This window comes from Pithys albifrons, chromosome 6 (assembly GCF_047495875.1).
Source record: "Pithys albifrons albifrons isolate INPA30051 chromosome 6, PitAlb_v1, whole genome shotgun sequence".
Taxonomy (NCBI): domain Eukaryota; kingdom Metazoa; phylum Chordata; class Aves; order Passeriformes; family Thamnophilidae; genus Pithys; species Pithys albifrons.
In genome coordinates this window covers 31,006,722-31,021,433 of record NC_092463.1, presented here as the reverse complement: position 1 = coordinate 31,021,433, position 14,712 = coordinate 31,006,722, and the positions used below count along the sequence as shown (strand labels likewise).

General features: G+C 35.3%; 1 protein-coding gene across 8 annotated transcripts in view; it reads left to right on the top strand.

Annotated features, from left to right (window-relative positions):
- Positions 1-14,712, top strand: part of DPH6 (diphthamine biosynthesis 6) — a 200,990-nt gene that overhangs the window by 24,234 nt on the left and 162,044 nt on the right. The window lies entirely within an intron of this gene.

The following is a 14,712-nucleotide window of genomic DNA, read 5'->3' as shown; positions in this document are numbered from 1 at the left end:
GAAACCACTCCCCGAATCCGGAGAAAGATCAGAACCTTGATAGGAGGAGGCCATCACTCTTGATTGGACTGCAACTATCACTCTTCACCAGACTGTGACCTTCATCTGCACCAGCAGGTTTTTAATTTTCTTCGTTTTGCTTTGGACTTGGGGGAACCACATGGGTCTCAGCACAGGGGCTAATAAGCACCATTGTGGTCGTGCCCCAGGGTGCTGGGTTGTACTTCTGGGTTTTGTGAGTTGAGACCAATTTCTCTTTGTGCCATTGCATTTGTTGTGATATTGTTATTAACTTGTGGCTCTGACTTGTGATCTCTTTTGTGTTGGATTTGTTTTATCCTGCTGGTTTACATTTAAACCAGCACAGAGAGCAAGCTAATGCTGCATCCCTATGACAATGAGATGTCAGACCTTCACAAGAGTGAAAATACATTTCAGTGTTATGCAAGTTAATAGAATAAAGCAAGATGGAATAGATTTTAGGATAAAATTAAGTGGTTTGAAAATTTTGTATTTTTTTTCATGTTAAGCTTTAGTGGAAGATGTTTTGTTCTGTATTTTTTTAATCATTATTCCTTCACAGAAAACTCCTCTGAAAATTTTACTTTGCTATATTTCTCTTTGAATTTTGCTATTTCTCTGTTGATATTTTTAGTTTTCTCTTTTACCATTTCTTTGGCACATTATCATCTGCCTTTTCTTTCTGTTTCTTCCAATCTCCTTCTAGAAATCCTTCTTTTATGTTTCTTCCTCAAGGAAGATTCTTGAGCTGCCCTTTTTTCTGCTACCCAAATTCTCTCCACCTTAGAGTAATATCCCCTAAAGTGTGATCTTGTCAACCCAGATTGGGGCAGTGTTGCTTGCAGATATTGTCATTTCCTGAAGGCTTTCTCCTTACAGCTTTTCCTGGGTTTAGGTTAAGTTAGATTTTACATTAATGTGATATTTTAGGACCTGGTCATACTTGTCTTGTTTCTGGTATAGGGACTATTGTTATTTTGTTGCAGAAGCTCCAAGCCTGTTTAAAATGGGAAAATTGGATCAGATTCGCCTAGAATATTTGTGCAAGAATAGATCATCTCAAATGTCAATTTTCAATGTGAAACCTAAATGAAGTTTATTTGGCCAAACATTTCTGTAGGAAAAAGTACCTTATTTTGAAGCTGGTTTGCAATGACCTGACTGAAATGCAGAATCTCCATTCTGTAGGAAAAAGAGGTTTTTGGTGAGAATCTGGAAGAAAATTAGATATTGTAATTTCCTGTGAGACAAACAAAAGCAGAAAATTGAAATTTTTTTCTCTTTTCTTGAACTTGAACAGATGGTTGTTCTGAGAAAATAGCTTTAGGTGTTTTGTGCCATTTTTTCAAGATCCTGCCTGCAGGCTGGACATGGCAGAACTATGTTATCAGGTTGGGGCCAAACGCATAGGGAAAGTCTGTTGCCAAGTTCACAACAGTTCACCTGCGAGCTGCATTCAGGGCTGTGGACCATACACATCCAGACTAGTGGGATCTGTTAAGCAGACTGACAGCAACCTGCACAGAAAACTCCTGTGTTAACTGGAAATTGTCCCAAACCAATCTCTTCATATAAAACACTTAGGAGTTAATGGACTAGCATTTCTAATAAAGAACTATTGTGTTAGAAAATGTCAGGCACATTTTAGCCTTGTAGTGCTACTGTGTTACTATAACTAAATAATAACGATAATCATAGAGTCATAAAATTATAACTTTACCCTCTTCTGCCTATGAGCTTTATTTGTGTTCTTGCCCCTAATATGAAATAAACAGAGGTTGCTTATAAATGAAGTTACTGCATTTTCTCCTGGTTTAAGGAACTGTTTTAAGGTAATGCTGATAGCTGAGGTAGCTTGCTGGAGGTGGGTGGCAAAAGTGCAGTGATGAATTGGACATTTTAAATTCTACTTAGGTTTGTGCTTAAGTGTTTACATCACAACTCTGTTTCAAGTTTCTTACTAAAACCAAATTCTATTACTATTATATAACCTGGTGACATGTCTGGTTGCGTAATGTCTGTAGAGTATGCATTAGTTACTATACTGGAAAAGCAGCAGATCAGGCACAGAATGTACACTAAGCTAAAAACCTGTCTACTGTAAGAGTCATTAAAAGGAAGAGGGGATTCCTTCCTGTGCTCATCAAGACTGCTGGAAGAGACAGGGTACTCTTGTTCCCTGCTCTCACAGAAAGAGCAGTACCAGTGGTTCTCAGAGAGGTTGAGATGTTAATCCCTGGCCAGGCTTGCCACTTTAAAGTTTCTTTAAAGTAGAGCTTAGAATGCTCTTGTACCAGGAAACATGGGAAGCCTCTAATTTCCTGGTCAGTTTGCAGAGGAGTTGGCCTTTTTTTACTAAAACCAGATGATGAAGACAGAAGACAAAGGTAAGTCCTTGCCAAATGCCTGATTAAAAGGTGTGCTGAGATACCCTCTTAAAAAAAACAACCAACAAAGAAACCAAACCCAAACAGCAAAACCACTCCTTTTTAAAGGCCTGTGATTTCCTTTTCCCCCTATGTTATGTGTAGTTTCTGTGAGCATGCCTGAATTTGGTGGAGGAAATTGGCTATTTCTGGTTATATCTCTACTAAACTGCTCAGAATAAGAAGTTTTATGATGGAAATTTGATAACTTAAACATACTGTTTTTTAAGTGGCTGGTAATGCCATTAAGATCTCAGCTGACACATAAAGCAAAAATGATAGAGAGGAGAATGGCATCAAGTGTTTGTAGCTGCTTTACAGACTGATCTTTAGCTGCTGGACTCAATGCGGAAATTACCAAATGTTATTTTGTGGACTGTATCATTCCAGTTTATTGGGTTGCAAGATGGTCCTTTTCTGACCGAAAATGTCTAAAAATTATTGTAACAAAAGTAATAACCAACACAGGAGTTTCAGTGACTGTCTTGGTTGAGTAAGTGCCTTTTCCATAATTGCAAGAAATTTTAAAATCAATTATTTATTCAATATTGTAAATTCTATTTGTTAGAAACATACCATTGAAAGCTATTGAAAAAGCAGGGACATCTCTGCCTATACATTGTTGAAGCTTGGTTTTCTTGAAGTAATGAAATAGTTTTTTGTTTCATTTCTGTGGAAGAGGGGAGAAGGCTGCATCATGAAAACAAAAATAACATTCAGTCACTTCAGTTAGTGGTTGCCTACATTAGAGCTTATATAGGTTTCTCTTCGAGTAGAATTCAGACTGAGTTTCAAAGTCTCAGCGTAAGTTGCAAAGTGTTTCTTGTCTGACCTTGTTCCAGGCATGTACACTTCATGAAAGCAAGTCCTTAGGAGTTGAAGCATTTGCTTTGAAATAGATTTTCTGGTTAAACTTTAAAGTAAACATAATATAAAAGCAGTAGGCCCTTCTCTTTTAACTTGACTTAGTTTGCTGAACTCTTTTATAATGGATTAATATCTGGTTTTATATTTTATTTTTCAAAGTGCATATAGTGATTACAGTATTAACCACCAAGTCTAACTATATCTAATTTTAATAATTGTCTTTTGGGGTTTGTTTTGTTATGCTTTGAGCATAATTGCCATATCTGCTATCTTTGAATAATTTTCTTAAGTACGCATTTAATCTAATAGGACACTTGCAGAAAGTCTTTTAGGCAGAATATTTAGAAGTATCTATGGATAAGAATCTTTCAATGGAAAATGGATTTTTATTATTACTGTTTTACTTGCTAAACTTTGATTTGTAGGTGATTGCCTGTGATACTAAATACAAGGGTAACTCAAATTTCTCTTTTTGGAGCCTTTACAAGGCATCTCATTAAATGGGGTTCATCTGGAGGGACAGGCTGGGTTTGGTGGTAGCAGTGCACCTCCAAACCCTTATCACAAGTTACCAATCTTGCTAAGCTTTTCCTTGACATTGAAAATAATGGAAGTTCTTGGTAGAAAAATGGGAAATAAGTTTGCCCATGTTTGAATGTAGCTGCTGTTAGATTTGCCTGAGAGGATTAACATAATTTAGCCTTGCATTTCTAAAATAAAGTACTACCAAAAATCAAAACACTTCTAAAAATTGCCTCTTTTCTCGTGAAGCTTTTAAAGATCCCAGTGATGTGGACTTAACTGAACAATAAATGAAGGCAGAGAATGAGAAAATTTTGCTGTAAATAATATGAAAGTATACTGATAAAATTTGTGATACAGTTGAATAAATTGACTACTGTACCATTGGTACTATGGTTTATAGTAGCAATCCTCAGGGAAAGGAGGGAGAGAATAGTGGTTGTATTGTTTACATTCTGCTTTTTATTCATACCTGACAAAGAACAGTAAATATTAGCTGTAATGATGAAGTCATCTGTATTGTAACAACAAATAATTAGCATTGCACTGATTTCACAATGACTTTTCAAGTATTGACATACCATTATTTATTCAATTTGATTAGTGTTTACTGTTAATGCATGCAGTCCTACATTAGAGAGAAAGACCTAGTAGTCATTCCAGTTGATGATGCCTTCCAAAAGTTATCCCATCATTCACATGCAGAATGGAAAGCAGTGATTACTTAGCACATTCTAAGAAGTCTGATTTTTTTAATGTTATGGTAGTACTGTTATTTTCAATAAAGCATCCAATGCCCAAGTAATTTGGATACTATTCCTGCTGTTTTATTGTATTGTAATATAAACATAAATGCAGTGTTAAAAGATATACCAATGGTGTCAGACTCCTTAAGGACTTGAGAAAACTGTCATAAGTTCTAAGATAACTGATAATCATTTGTGGGTCAAAAAGAGCAACATGCTGTATTGCTTAGCTTTCTGCTTTCTTTTTCTCAAGGTTTCTCTGAAATTTAATTTTATGTGAAGTACACAAAACACTGTCAGTGAAACATTATCACTTTGTAAAAGCTGTTTAGAATATGGTCTGGCACAAAATGTGCAGAAAATTGAAAAAGAATACTCACAATTTTTGCATAGAGCTGAGTTGTATATATTATTTGAAATTGTGATCCAGACTAGTATACATGATGTGACTGCATCTTGATATTTGCCACATAAGCCTAAAGGTAAAAAATTAGCTTTTAGAATTTAAAAATCTATACATAAATATATATGTATAGAATTGAATAAAAATATGTATAGATAAAATTTCATAATATGTGGTTTCCTGTGTGTACATGTATGGCCAAACTTCGTGAACGAAGATTTGGGAAGGGCTGTCCCCACGTGGCTGTGCCCTTCCAGCCTGCGCAGTGGATTTTAGGTGAGGCTCAGCGTGCGCAGAACTGGCCCCACCGTTTAAGTCCTGAGGTTCATCTGCCACGGCCGAGCGAGCTTGGACGGTGCCAGTGAAGTCCTCAGGACTAGAACCTACAGCACCCGGCATTTCCCAGGAGGTCTCCCATCCAAGTACTAATCCGGGGCTGACCCTGCTTAGCTTCCGAGATCTGACGGGATCGGATGTCAGAGAGGCATTTAACTGCCCTTTTTTGTGTACATGTAGATGTGTGTATCTATATGTAGTACTTTACAGTTCTGAGGGGTTTATTTTGCCCTATCCGTTTCACAGTATTGCCATTTAAGTGAATATTTTGATTTTTCTTCTTTTCTTCTGGGACTAGGTGGCAGATCTTTCCATTACACTACTAAAAGAATAATCCACTTTAACACAATATGTCTCCCAAAAGGCATGGTCTTTTCTAGTCATATGATATTATTTTTCACAGAGTGATATTAAGATTCATGATGTAATGATTTTTATTTTGGTTTAAAATATGTTTTGTCCTGGTACTAAGAAGATTAAGGAGTATCTTTTGTATCCTCTGCTGCAAAAATACCTCAAAAATCACAGAAATCTGGAAACCTCACAAACCCAAGGCTATCTGCATGTTCTTTGTTAATATTGAAGTATTAGTAAAATTCAGAGTACAAAATTTATAGGGGATAAAAATGCATGGTGTATTTGTACAGTTTAAAAGAAATAAAAAAGAAAAAAAAAGGAAGACATTCCGAGAGATGGAAATTGGAAATAAAATAATGCTTTAAATTTGAATTTATAAACACCCTTGTATACAAATATATCTTTCAAAAAAATACACTTAAGAAAAGATGTCTTTGTGTTCATGGCAGGGTTTTCCACAACTGCACTACTAGTTGTTAATGATACAACAAAAATGGGTGGCAATTTTGAATTATACATCAGAATTTGGCTCTAGCAAATGGTCCATTTATTTTACATATGTCTGAAACTTGCCAGAGATTTGATTTTTCATTCTAAGTTACATGAAATGCAACACTTACACCTATATCACAGAAGTACAAGAAGTTTTTCTGTGGTCTATGCTATGTGATATTTGTCTCCTATTGTAGATCACTACAATAACACTTACTATTTATCTTCCATGAATTAAATTTATTTTTAATAGATTTAAGTTAAAACGTGGTTCTGTTTTGAGGCATTAGTACTCAATATCCTTTAATACTGATTGAACTCCAGAAATGACCATTTTGATTCCCTTAAAAAAAAATTTTGAAAATCAGGTTGGCTTCTCCCCGCTACTCCCCCGTAATTTCTGATGAGGTTATGCACCCTTTTCAGTACTACTGCTGCTGCTTATCCACAGAAGCATGATCTGACAGACAGTATGTTCCTCTCTGGAGTCTTGCATCCTGGCCTTCCTGCCTTGCTCTTTCCCTGCTCCAGCAGAAAAGTTGGGCTGGATTGAATTGTTCAGTGATCCAGTCCCTTTGAACTCCTTGAAATACATTTACACTCTCCTAGTAAAAGGATGGCATTCTGCATCTGACTGAGCTCTATCTTGTGTGCAGGCTGAAATCAATGGTTCTTTGCTATGTTTAGGATTTTTCAGACTACTTGGTCTACTTCTGTTTTATGAGAAAAAATTGTTGCTATCAACAGATTACTTTGATCTGGAACATCCAAGCAGGGCTGTATTCCCAGAATATGTGTTAGTTACAATGATACACAAGTGATTTAGAAATTAAAAAGGCAATGTTCTGGAAAGAAAATGAGGATCTGTCAGTGGGAAATAGCCCCACATCTTGTAATTAAAATGAGTGCCTTGTTTTATGGAGCACATAAACCCTGTTGTAGGAAGAGAGAAGGCTCAGAATAAGTGAACTGCTGCGATGTTGCAGAAACATTACTCACTGTGAAATACTACATGTTCTATGTATTAGAAAGCAAAAAGGTGCAATTAATGCAAACTTAATTGTGTACATTCTTTAATACAGTGAAACCTATGATGATAACTTAGAATCAGACTCTTGCAGGCTTTAGCAGTTCAAATAAATATCAACAAAACAACTTTTTAGAAAATTTTGAAAACTGAGTGGAAAGTGTGGTCACTGCTCGACCAGACTGCCCAAACCAATCTCATGGTTCTTAATACAGGACATCCTGGGAGACTGTTGTTTTGTGGGATTTTTTTTTTTTTTTGTGAAAATGCTAAAGGAAGAAGCCATGTTGTAATCTGGGTACTAAATTTATTTGTTTATCTACAATTACTATTGGTTTTTTCAATGACACTGATGATTTTTTGTGCATTTCTTGTGTGCATTTTACCAACCAGAAATAAGTACTTGAAGAGGTACTGAGTAGTGCTCAGTACATCTGAAAAATGTTTTTAATACATGCTTTAAATATTCTAATTATTTTTTATTGAATTTGAATTAACTTGAGATAGTTGTAGGGGAAGCCTATTAGCTTTTGTGATTTTTTTAAATTGATTTTGAGAATATTATGCTGAAATTAATGCAACTGGCAGCGAATAGAGCTTGGATATTCTGTCTGTGCCAGAGTTGTCCTGTGCCTGCTGTGTGGTACAATACTATATGAAAATAAGATTGTTCTAACTCATTTGGAAAGTGAGGAATTCTCCCTTTTAAATAAGTCACAAGCATTTTGGAAGGGCATCAGAAGATAAAGCAGCAAATAAAATAGTGAACATGGGCACTTGAACTCAGACAGAAGATTTAGTCTCACCACAGCTGTGAGTAGATCCTGCATGATCCCTGTATTGGGTCTGGCTGAGATGGAGCTCATTTCCCCATAACAGCTGTCACAGTGCTGTGCTTTGCATTGGTGACTAGAAAGGTGTTGATAATACACTAGTGTTTTAGCTACTGCTGAGCAGTGCTGGCGCAGCATCAGCACTGTAACATTCCTCCCCCAGTCAAGGGCAAGATCCTGGGAGAAGACACAATGAGGCCAGCTGACCCAAACTAACCAAAGGGATATTCCATAGCATGTGACATCAGCTCAGATATAAAAACTAAGGAAAGGAGGAGACTAGGGGGTATTTGTTGTTTACAGTGTTTGCCTTCTCAGTAACTCCCATGTGAGCCAAAGCCCTGTTTCCTGAGAAGTGGCCAGACATCAATTACTAATGGGAAGTAGAGAATAAACCTTGTAATTTTCCTCTTCACTTGTGCACACACTAACTTGCAGTTTTGCTTTAGTAAACTGCTGTATCAACCTACGAGTCATTGTCCATCTCCCACCTGTCCATCTGGGAAGGAGAGTGATAGAGCAGCTTGATGGGCACTTGTTGTCCAGCCAAGGTCAACCCTACAATCCCTGAAGAACTAAATGCTGGCATGGGATATGCAGAGACATGATGTAATGGACTGCATTAAAGTTGACTAATACAGTTATGTGGATACCTAGTCACAGTATCAATATGAAATCATTGCAGAAACAAACAAAGGTGTTTTAAGGATAAAACAGACCATAAACTCTGCTGAAAACCTCTTTAGTCTGTTTGTCTTCATTATTAGTAGAATAAGTCTTTTCCAAAGAGTGAATGGTGTTACTTTGCAAAGCTTGTAGAAAGTATCTGACCATTATTATTCTGGGCCACGCACACTTATGCTGTCCTTGACTTTAATGGAGGGTACCAATAAAAGGTACTAAGAGATAGGAGAGGAACAATCTAACACAGCATTAATTTCAAGAATATACTTTCAGCTTGTCACAAGATGTAACAGCAGAGACACTTTTTCTGTAGCCCCAAAACCAAGTCAAGCCTAATCAAACTATATGTTGAAGAATTTAATAAAGGTTTAGCGAGAAGCTACCTGATCAAATTCTCTATAGGGTAACAATCTGTTTGCATCAGATTAGCCACTTGGACCGCTCTAACAAAATTAAATTTCTCAATTCATCTCTTGAAGTGGCAGGCATGTGCTGTTGCTGAAGAATTCCACACCTTGAGTAATGGACATGCATCAGTTCACTGCTGAAGACGCAGTTTTTTTATTACATTCAGAATGCTCCATTTTTTCCAATCAAAGACCTATAAAAATTTCTTTTGTTAAAAGGGTAGAATACATTCCTGATATTGATGTTTGCATCAGAGTAGTTACTAGTCTGCCAGATACTGTGATAGAAGGCAATTTTAGATTTCTTTCATTAAAATCACGTGAAAACCCTTAATGCAGTGCAGTTAAGTGGGTGTTTGAAGTTTGGACCAGACTGGATACTTATGAGACTTCTTTGAGAAATTAAAGAAATTCACAGTCAGGTTGTACATACTGGTAGCTGCAAGGACTGATACTGGAGCATTGTATCATGAATTATTCTCTCCTCAAAGACCTGAAATCCAGTCAGCTTCTACTCTGTAAATTCTTATTTGTTGCAGTATATTCATTGAGTAGAAGGTATAAAATGGGAATTTGGAGGCAATGTTGACCTACTGTCATGAGTATAACAATCTTGCAACACATCTAATGTGCTTTTACTAATATTGCACGATTTTTTAGGCATGTGTTTTCATTTCCTTATCTGTATTAATTGATTCTAATAATTAAGCTCTAAATATTTAATATAGAAATTTTTTATTGTAAATAGGAGCATGTTGTCCTTAAATTCTTGTTTTTCCAAATTACCATATCTAAACAAAGGTAGACATAGACAACTTTAATAGATTTATGACTTTATGTGGCTGCAGCTGAGGTGTCTGAAATACATTCATTCAGTACATATATATTTGGAACTGAAATTGTAATATAGAAAAATATTTGGTTCTGTTGTGATAAGAACTACTGGGAAGAACTCAATTCTTTCTGCTAATCAGTTTAATGAAAATTAAGATTTGATTCTTCATGTAAACTTTCTAAAGCTTGTCAGAGAGCATATTTTCATATTGCGTTGGAATATGTCTCCTAAGACTTGGAATCTATGTTCATGTTATCAGGGGACATGGCTCAGCATAGAAATAAATGTGAATTAGCTGTTTTGTTAAAGTCTATGTTAAGAATCTTCAGACTTACTGATGAAATTCCATCTCTTTCATCAAGGCACTGTAAGGTTAAAACTTTGTTTTTCATGTCTATCATATTATATATTTTTTATTCAAGTACTTCAAATTGCTGAGTTTGATCAATATTTCAGGCAAGTAGTGATGAACATTTCTGACAATGTTTGTGTGACTTGTTCGAATATTGCATTGAATAGATTTATATATTGGTCAACCTGAAGGGAAATTTTATTTCCTTTTATAGAACGTGATATTTTGCTCCAGTACAGTGTGCTCCAGTTGCTATTTCTTCAAGGCTAGTTGCTAGAAAGCTACATTTGACAGTTAAATTTTGTTGGAGAGTATGATTTATAAATACTTTCAGTAGCTCTTTCCTACAAATACTGGAAATTTTAAAAGTCTGAACATTCAGTATGATTAAAAGATTTCCTTGAAGAGGTAAAGTTTTTGTACTTTGTAGTTTGAAGTCATAAAAGAATATTAGCAAATGGTCATATTCTTAAAAGTATTTTTCCTTTTAAAGTAACTAGAGTTCATTGACAATGCGAGAGTGCATGTACATCTGTGTGTGAGTATTGATGCACGTTACATAGATTTCATAAATACGAAGTGCAATTTTGAAAGATGTTCTCCGCTGTAGTACATAGGAGAATGAGTTACTTAGGTTTATATAAACATATCTACTTGTTAGTGACAGTAAAATTGACTTCTTTAATCTGAAATTCTTATATGATTTAGAATGTGTTAAAATAAGCAGGCGAGTACTTTAATGTCACATTGTGGCATCTAAGAGTTAATTTTGGATTTTTTTTTTTAAATTCCTTTGCTCTCAGCTGTATTCTTTACAAGAAAACATAAGGAAGGAAAGGAACATTTGTTTCTAATGGACAAGGGATCTCATTTTCATTTATGACATTTTTCTTCCATGGTTCTGAGTCTTGTCCTGTTGTATATGGTAATAGGACTACAAATGAAAAACTTGGTATCATGTCTTGTCATGCCTGCAGTTTTCCTTGCTCAAAAAGAACTGTTTGCTTACAGAATTACTAATAAGAATCGAGTTACTTCTGTACCTCAATATTTGCTAGCATGTGTTCTAAAATAATTAATTAAATAACACTGCTTTGACAATACTCATCTAGAAATAAGTGAGACTATACAGTTAATTCTTGTATGACATTATCCTAGAGAAGCTTCCCTTAGTGGAAATCTGTTAATGAGTAAAATGATCCAAACCATGATGTAACCAGAGTAAACTGTAGTCTGTTCAGAGGTTTTTTGTAGATGCAGTACCTTATCTGTGTCTTGTCGGTCTTCATTGAAGAGGGGTATATTGTCATTAGCATCTAGTAGTTGGCCCACCTGGAAGCTATGTAGTCGACACCTAATGCAGGGCAAATTAAAAAAAAACCTTGTGTTTACATTCAAGAACTTAATTTATCAAGGCTGACTTTTGGCTCTTTTGGTTTGTTAAAGACACTGTTTAAAAAAAGAAATCCAAGAGTGAAATTCTGCCTGTCCGAGGTCAGAGCATATGCAAGTGAACTGAGTTTCATTATCTAAATCATGACTCTTTCCTTAACTAGAAAATACATACTAGTGTTCCCTTGACCTTTTCCTTGATTCAGTAAGTGGTTTGTCTTCATCAAGACATTGATCTGACACATGATGTAGGCCAGTACCTGCCGTCATAACACAAATACTTTTTTTTAACTTTTTTCATTCTGAAGAACTCACATGTGATTGTATATGTTGGTTTTTAAATAATTGGTCTTGACTGCAAAATAGATACTTACAATCAGCAACACTTATAATTGTTAGTTAACTGTTTTGGAGTTATCCACTGGCATCTTGTTGTTACGATGTAATGTCTTTTATTCAATCTGTAGTTGGCTGTTCATGTTAATTTTGTTATTAAATTAAGTAATCAGTCTTTGCTGAGGTAATTTTGTAAATAAGATTTCCTGAAAGAAGTGACTGCAGGCAAGTTTGCCCTGCAATTATTTGAATATTTAAGAGTTGGAAGTCCCAAAGGTGAAGCAGACATTTATTTGAAACCAAATCTCTGCAGAAAATGCAATTAAAAATGGGTATTTTTTGTTCAGCTACCGACTTTTGCTTCAGTGTCAAAGGCTGTAGCTTCTAGGGTTGGAATGAGGCCTCAGTTAACAGTTATTCAGTTAACTGGTATAAAGAAAACAAAAACTTACAGTTCTGTAGAAAAGTCCGTAAGTAGCCTTCACAATACCACTATTGTGAAATCTATTGATTTTTATTTTGTATTCTACAGGTTTTGATAGGTATATATTACTATTCTATGTTTTTAATAGGTATATCTAACATATTGAGTGTTACTAAATGCACTGGGTTTAGTATGACATTTTGTAATTGGAAAAAAATGAATCAGTCAATCTACAATCAGTAATTTATAAAAAATGTTTTGTGAAATAGTATGGTATCTAAAACGATATAGCACCTTGTCTTCTATGAAAATAGTTAACATATAAGATAGTATAAAAATATTTCATTAATGAATTATTTATAGTTACTAAGACTAATTGTTCACCTTGTAAATGCAGCTAAATGGAGAAGCAATATATCAGGAAAACCTACATTTATGGTGTGGTGTGTGGCTGTAGTGGAAGATTTTCCTGGTTTTCTTTTTCTCCTGTTTATAATTCTAGCCTTTTGAGTTGCAGTATTTCAATACACTTCTGTTTGATATTAGACTTTGAGAGTGGTATTTCTATCTCTTTTGCTTTTTCCTTTGCTGTGGTATGTGTATGTGCTTATGTGCAAAGAAATATACTGCTGCACCATCTCCCTGAATCTTTGGGTCTTCCAGGAAGCAAGAGGACCATATTAGATGTGTTTATTATGGCACTGCAATCAGATACTGAAGGCCATGACTGAGAACTGACGAATACCCCCCTACACTGAATCAATAGATTTTGTGCGTGTGTGTGTGTGCTCACACATGTGCATGGAGTGTTTCAGTGCTTACATTTGTAAAACTCTTGAAGTTAGGGCATCAGTTTGGCTTAAAGGTGGTACTGTGCCTATGTCCTATGCAAAGCAGTCATAAAAATGTAGCTAATTAGCTGTTAAAGTGGATTAGTGGATAGGATTATCACCTTGTATAAGTTATTATTATTAAAAAGTAATTTATTTTTCAAGCAAGTTAAAATAAGCCCACTGAAGACTACTGAAGAGTGTTCACACAGGGATTTTATGTGAATCCACATTAAATTAATTTCTGTTTTTGGAACTACTTCTTCCTAAGGAATGAAGGCATGAGATAAACATGCTTTGAGGTCCCTGTGTGGAAGACAGGAAAGTCTCAGATAATCCACAAGACTGTGTGTTTCATAGCTGGTCTGCAGAACCTTACCAAACAAGTGGGTTTTCAATGTGACATAGAGTTATTATATCCTTATGTCTCACAGATATTCCCATACTGTCTTTGATTACTCTCAGCTGCATCTGGCAGACTTATCAAAGCTTAGAAAAAATCACTTACTCTGTTTGAAATCACTATAATCAGTGATCTTAGAATGCTTCACAAATTATAAGGCAAAGCTCATATTTAAAAATTATCCACTCTTAATTGCAGAAGCCTGAAAGTCCTGTTACTAAGGTATATATCGTTAGTCACACTCCTGTACATACGTCATGTTTTAATTTGAAGTTACTCATACAAGCTTTAAGGAGGATTTTAGTTGGAACAGCAATTTCATTTAGAGATGATATATTTTATCTTCCTAATAAAAGTGAACTCTGTTATGGGAAATATGTGAAGCAAATGTTAAAAATTTTATCTAGTTTGACTGATCTTCGCCTTTTTATACTTCAATTTCTTACAAGGATCTTTTCTAAACACTAAATTTTTGGAATATTTTTCATTTTTCTGAATGGCAGCATGCAAATTTTCTTGCTATACACATGAACAGGCATATATAGGCACAAGTCTAGCACTTCTTTTATCCTTGTTATTATTTTGGCTGTTGTATGCGATATTTCATTTAAGATAGACATTATTGAGGTGGTGAATAGTTCTGTGCAGTGACATGCTTAACAGTAACCTTTACTCATAATGTGATATTGTCTGTATGTCTTATTTTGTTCAGCTTTCTCTGGCGCTGATGAAGCCTAAGGCTGCTGTTTCTTTGAGTTGCTGATAATTTTTTATCTGATTAACTGACACATTAAGTTGAAATCAGATGCAGCCCTTAGGCTGGGCATGGATTTAATTTAAAAAGTATCAAAGGTTTGCACTGTGTGCTGTTTAATCATCATGTTTATCAGGCAAAGAAAAATTACGGGAAGGACCATAGGGAGAGGGTTATCTTAAGGAGCAGTAACTTGGGAAATTGATAATAACTCGGAGGTAATTTACAGCTAACTTTAACATTCATTAATATAACATTTCCCACT